Source organism: Thalassophryne amazonica, chromosome 14, assembly GCF_902500255.1.
Source record: "Thalassophryne amazonica chromosome 14, fThaAma1.1, whole genome shotgun sequence".
Classification (NCBI taxonomy): domain Eukaryota; kingdom Metazoa; phylum Chordata; class Actinopteri; order Batrachoidiformes; family Batrachoididae; genus Thalassophryne; species Thalassophryne amazonica.
In genome coordinates this window covers 30,392,294-30,399,269 of record NC_047116.1, presented here as the reverse complement: position 1 = coordinate 30,399,269, position 6,976 = coordinate 30,392,294, and positions in this window count along the sequence as shown.

The window sequence follows — 6,976 nt, the reverse complement described above, 5'->3', positions numbered from 1 at the left end:
CCTAAAACTGCTGTTAGGGAATTAATTTTAGCAAAGATCAAGGGATTTGATTTTCAACCCAATTTCAACCAAATATGGCACACACACTTAGGTGGATCCCAGACTTGCCCCAACAAGGTGAGGAAAAGCCAAGATCATTTGGGTGAAGGTCAAAGTCACTGGGGTCAAATGTCCCATTGCTATAATCATGACTGTCTTCATGCCCATGGGTACTATTATATTAATATGGCAAAAGTTACTACAATGTACTTTTATTCTGATTTGTTTATTGAACATCTTTCTGAAAACTTATATTTAGAACATGACCAGTTGATGAAATGATAACAGACGTGGCCAAACAAAAGAAGGATTTAGGCATAAATGAAGCACATGTGATCTTTATTCTTTCGGCTTTTCATTGACGAGTTAAAGCAGTAGCTTTGCATGCAGTTCATTTACACACGACAAGCATTTATTCATATGAATGATGGGAGCTGTTAAATTCTATGTAATCAAAACATTCTTTGTTGTATGTATAAAGTACAGTGTATGCACTGAACGTTTTAATTACATGCAAAAATATACTTGATGTAATTATACTTTTACAACTTGGAACAACAGATAGTTGTGAAAGGTACCGATAAAATGTAAACAGAAAACAGGCAGTGTGTGCTGCCACCGTCTTGAGAATAGTCAATAAGCTTTTATCCAGCTGTGATATTTATTGAGATACAATCTGAGCAGTAAACTGACCACAGTTTGCAAAGCATATGAATATAGAAAAGAGAGAAATCAATGATCATCTTTTTATCCAAATAACTTGCTGGAAGAAAAATTAATAATGTGCCATTAAAAGCATCATGAAAATGTTTGTGGTGTAGATAGTATGATTTTGGAACATCATCAAAAATTCAACACAGGGCTTTGTCTCATTTAGAAAAATTACACTGAACGTGTGATAAGGCTATTAAAAACAGATTTAAAATCCTACAAGGGACAATGCCTGGTCATTGTGTAAAAAGCATTAAAGATGAAAGCCTGGAATCAACATTGTCTAGTTGTGACAAAACTACAACTGTGTGTGCTGCACTTGTTAATCTTGGAGGTAACATATTTTTCAGAGTAGTTCAGCTGCATCTAATATTCACAATGTTACATTTACCATTTGATCTTGACTTTTTGCATGCCATGTGCTTCTGTGAGTTTTCTGTTTCTTAACATATGTACAACTATACGCATGCGTTGTCTGTCATATATGACCATAAATGGAATAAAAGGAAAACATCCATCTTGGATTCTTTGTTTTGGGATGATTGTCATATTGTAACACTCTAAGTGGAGATATTACGTGAACAGCACATTGCATTCACAGGATATCTACAGAGTTATCTAAGACAGAGACTTAATAAGACCAGCCCATAAATTGTGACTGCAACAAATCAAGCAATTAGCCCATTTCAAGACAAATTTTCACAATACCACACTTTATTATTGTAATGGCACATTGGTGAAATGCAAAAAAGGACTGTAGAAAATATAGTAATAGCCATATACGTACATATATATATGTATGTGTATACACACACACACACACACACACACACCATGGTGGATTAGTGGTTAACACTGTTGCCTCACAGTAACAAGCTCATTTGATTGATTCCCACTTGTGGCCTTTCTGGGTGGAGTTTGCATCTTCTTCCTGTGTTTATGTGGATTTCCTCCGCTTGCTCCCGCTTCAGCCACATCCGAGACATGCAGGTTACGTCTCTCTAATTCTTAGTTTTTTTTTCTTTTTACATGCTGGGCAATACCACTTTTTAGATGTGGGTAGACGTTTCAACTCTAAACATTTAGGATGGAACCACTGATCACAACCAACCTTACATCACCATCTGTGGAATTACAAATACAGTATGTTGCAGAGGTTACAGAAGTTGTTGGTTCTGGTACATCAGTGCTGAGAGATCGATCAATTTGTCTTGTTAAAAGCTCAGGGACTACATTTCTCTTCCAAAAGAGTGACAACAACTCAACCATTTTGGTAATGTAATTGTCATCCCTGTTATCTCTTGTTATGACACAGTCAACAGGGGTCCACACTATAAAGTCAGCAAATGCAGCATCACAAATGAAAATCTGTAACTGTACTGGTCATTCAGGCAGAAATCACAATCACTAAGCATCTCACCAACTGAGTGTTCATGGTGCTTGAACGGGCACTTGATCTCTAGAACGCCCGTGCCACAGCACTGACAGTTTACAAGGCCATCTGGAGAGGCACCAAGGAACGGATGTTGCTTGGAAATAACCAGACCCGATTTCCTAACCAAACCTTGAGAGTGCTTACCTGGCATTTTCAAATGCACCTGCCCACTTGGTACTGTGCTTGGGGTCTGTTTTGAGCCAGTATAGAGCTAAGAATAGAGTCTGAAGGCATCTTCTTTGTGTTTACTTCCCCATTGTACTGCTTCCGTTTTCAATTGACTGAACTGTGGAATGCAAATTCTCTTCAACAGAGAAACAGAAGGACTCATCAAATCAGTCTTGCAGCACTGTCCTGCTACAGATGCGGTTATGCAACTGGCTCTCTGTTCGTGCCATGTTGCTGAGGATGATTGATGGCGTGTCACTTCTTCCACATATGCCAATTCAGCATCAGTTACTTTCAAATTAGTGGACATGGAATCACAAAGATCCAGTAACTTCCATCCACAGAAATTGTCGTATGAAGGCTCATATAGTTGTCGTAAAGGTTGTGGCAAGCAACCAAGGGACAGAGTTGGACCAACATCCGCATACTCACTGAACGCACACAAAACAAGAACATTTTCATCTAAGCTGGCCAGGGACTGTACAAATGCGTACTGCTTTTGGCCATCTGCAGGTTCCATGACTGTTGTACTTTGCCTTGTGGACTTCTGTAGTCTCATTTCTGCCTCCGCTTTATAAAATTTGACATCGCTTATCTCTGCTGCCGTCACATTTTTGACAAAACACTGATTCCACTCACATGGCAAATCAGTGCATGCCAACCTGGTGTACCCCAGATGCTCAACAGCTTCAAGCTTGAAGAGCAAGACTCCAACATGACAGCAGGTTTCTCCCAGCCCAGCCATGCAGTCACAATGGGCAGTTACAATTTGGCCACTTCTCTCTGTTATCACTTAGGGCTGGTGTGGGTCCTCAGTGACGTGCCAGGAAGGCTTGATGTTGGCCTTGAACAAAACGTTGCTGTTCCATAAGACAACATGATACACCGTCTGTACCCAACCAGCAACAAAGAATATATGCACTTCCAGTGCTCTGTAATTTTCCATTGCTTCTTGTGAGTACAGCCCTGCAAACACAAGAGAAATCAGCTGTGAGCATAATGAAAGACATTTCTAACATATATGCAAACTGAAGTACAGTAGTGTTCAGAATAATAGTAGTGCTATGTGACTAAAAAGATTAATCCAGGTTTTGAGTATATTTCTTATTGTTACATGGGAAACAAGGTACCAGTAGATTCAGTAGATTCTCACAAATCCAACAAGACCAAGCATTCATGATATGCACACTCTTAAGGCTATGAAATTGGGCTATTAGTAAAAAAAAAAAAAGTAGAAAAGGGGGTGTTCACAATAATAGTAGCATCTGCTGTTGATGCTACAAACTCAAAACTATTATGTTCAAACTGCTTTTTTAGCAATCCTGTGAATCACTAAACTAGTATTTAGTTGTATAACCAGAGTTTTTTATGATTTCTTCACATCTGCGAGGCATTAATTTTGTTGGTTTGGAACCAAGATTTTGCTCATTTACTAGTGTGCTTGGGTTCATTGCCTTGTTGAAACACCCATTTCAAGGGCATGTCCTCTTCAGCATAAGGCAACATGATCTCTTCAAGTATTTTGACATATCCAAACTGATCAATGATACCTGGTATGCGATATATAGGCCCAACACCATAGTAGGAGAAACATGCCCATATCATGATGCTTGCACCACCATGCTTCACTGTCTTCACTGTGACCTGTGGCTCACAAACTGTCTACGGCCCTTCTTGGACCCAAACAATTTTACTCTCATCAGTCCACAAAATATTCCTCCATTTCTCTTTAGGCCAGTTGATGTGTTCTTTGGCAAATTGTAACCTCTTCTGCACGTCTTTTATTTAACAGAGGGACTTTGCGGAGATTCTTGCAAATAAATTAGCTTCACACAAGCATCTTCTAACTGTCACAGCACTTACAGGTAACTCCAGACTGTCTTTGATCATCCTGGAGCTGATCAATGGATGAGCCTTTGCCATTCTGGTTATTCTTCTATCCATTTTGATGGTTGTTTTCTGTTTTCTTCCACACGTCTCTGTTTTTTTTTGTCCATTTTAAAGCACTGGAGATCATTGTAGATGAACAGCCTCTAATTTTTTGCACCTGCGTATAAGTTTTCCCCTCTCCAATCAACTTTTTAATCAAAGTACGCTGTTCTTCTGAACAATGTCTTGAACGTCCCATTTTCCTCAGGCTTTCAAAGAGAAAAGCATGTTCAACAGGTGCTGGCTTCATCCTTAAATAGGGGAGACCTGATTCACACCTGTTTGTTCCACAAAATTGACGAACTCACTGACTGAATGTCACACTACTATTATTGTGAACACCCCCTTTTCTACTTTTTTTACTAATAGCCCAATTTCATAGCCTTAAGAGTGTGCATATCATGAATGCTTGGGCTTGTTAGATTTGTGAGAATCTACTGAATCTACTGGCACCTTGTTTCCCATGTAACAATAAGAAATAAACTCAAAACCTGGATTAATCTTTTTAGTCACATAGCACTACTATTATTCTGAACACTACTGTATATGAGCAAGTTTTTGAATCCCTCCAATTTTTTCAGGAATTACATTTGGAAAATAACATTTGACAAGAGTTCATATAATTTTCATATATTTTAAATGATCTTTTATGGTGTGTGTGAAGTTAATGAACATACTGCCTATTTTATGAATTTTGAAAATAAACATGCAAAAAAGTGCCATTCTTTTCAGACATTATGAACTGTATTTTCATGGATTGTAGAGAGTTATGCAAACTGACGAAAAAAAAAATTGGCCCTATCACCGGTAAAGGTCCTAAATCTGCAAAAATCAAATTCTCTCAACTTCCTTCTATATCAAACTGAATAATAGACCAAAAAAAAAAAAACCTGTTATACAAATAATGGATGGTAAGGAGTCCAATATAACTTTTCTTCATCCAATATTTCTTTATGTTGGATGACTTGCCATCCATCAATTATGTTCTCCACCCCCCTCCCAAATTAAGCAAACAACAAAGAGTCAAGTAAATTAGATCAATTTATTTTGTTGTGAACAGCATACGATTGATTCTGATGTGATGAATGCTTCTAAAATGTCAGTAGCGTGCTTGTCTACCTTCTTAATGTTTTTGGTATCCTTGGAGTTCAATACGAGTATTTCCACCAGTTCCTCCTCTGTGAACTCAGCAAACCTCGCTGGCAGACGATTTTCTGCTGTTGTTGACATGTTTGTTGCCATTTTTTCAACCAGCGTCTGTCAGCTAGTTCTTGACCTTCGTATGCCATGCTCTGATTGGCAAGCTGTTGGCAGTAAGCTCTAACGCTATTGGTCAGTGGGACCCGATCCAATATAACTTTTGGTCCTAGCCTTTTTGGATGGATCCAACATAACTTTCTGGTGTCAAGCACGCCAAAATACAGGTAAATGTTGGACAGAAAGGCTAATCTGTGATTGGCTATTGCAGTCTGAGTGGGGAACATATATGTATATTGTGCAAGGCTTGGATGTGCAACTGGCCTGCATGTAAACAGTCTAGATTCACGGAGTTGTTTCATATTCCTGAACATTCATAAAGCATAGACTAATTCACAAAAATAAGCTAACAATTGATACAATTATTAATAGATTCTTATCTATAAAAAGAATATTCACAAGGACTCTTGATCAAGTACGTGTAGGCGTCTTTGTAATCAATCTCTGGCCCTTGTTTAGGATCATCGAACCAGTCGTCTGCAATGATCTTGTATGGACATTTTTGGATTCCTGCCAACTCCAGCTTCTTTCTGTATATCTATTCAGTGCCTCAGATGGCAAATTCTCTTCATACTGATATACGACATTATCAAAAAACAAACTTGGAAGTAGAGAGACAACGAACTTGCAGACTTCTCCATAAGGAACTTTTTTTTCTTCTATATCTCTTTGGCCTTGTGTTTTGTTCGTTTGTTTGTTGACAAAGTTTTGGGGGGAAAAAAACCTGCAGACGTGCTCACGTTCACGTTTCCCCCAAAACAAAGATGGCGTCTAGGAATTACGTCACGTGTGACGTCGCGTCCACCTGAACATGTTGAAGGATGAGGAGTTCAAAACTTCACGAATGGCCCCTTGCAGCAAAGAGAAAGTCCCTTGTCTGAAGATGCAAAGGTAACAAATCACAAGCGACAAAGTCTAACTGATGCAGACGAGGAGATGCGTTTTTTTTTTTCCCCTATCGGCTAATTTGGTGACCACATACGCCAGAAGTCCTGCAAAGTCAAAATCTTCTCTATTTTAAGCACATAATCTAATAAAAACAAATAAAGCTTCTCTTGTCATTGCTGGACTCCATTAGTATCCTTCAAGTTTATCAGTACGTAATTAAGTAAAGAAAGGAGGAAAGAAAGAAAAGCTGAAAATTGCTTGTTTTAATCAGACCTGGCAACATATGAACAACACTGAGCACAATGACTATTCGAATCGTATCACTGCCATCTACAGGATACATGAAGAATTACACCAGCTCATACTTTTAGATGGGCTAGTGGTACGTATTTAGCAAAAACTGCTAACTTTTATATATTTTGTTCGTTTTAAGTAAAGTGATAGTTATATTGCTGACAGAAATAATTTTAAAAGAAAGTCACTCAGTATTTTGTTCTTCCATAACTTTGGACATATATTCTTATATTATCATACAAATTGGTTCATTCA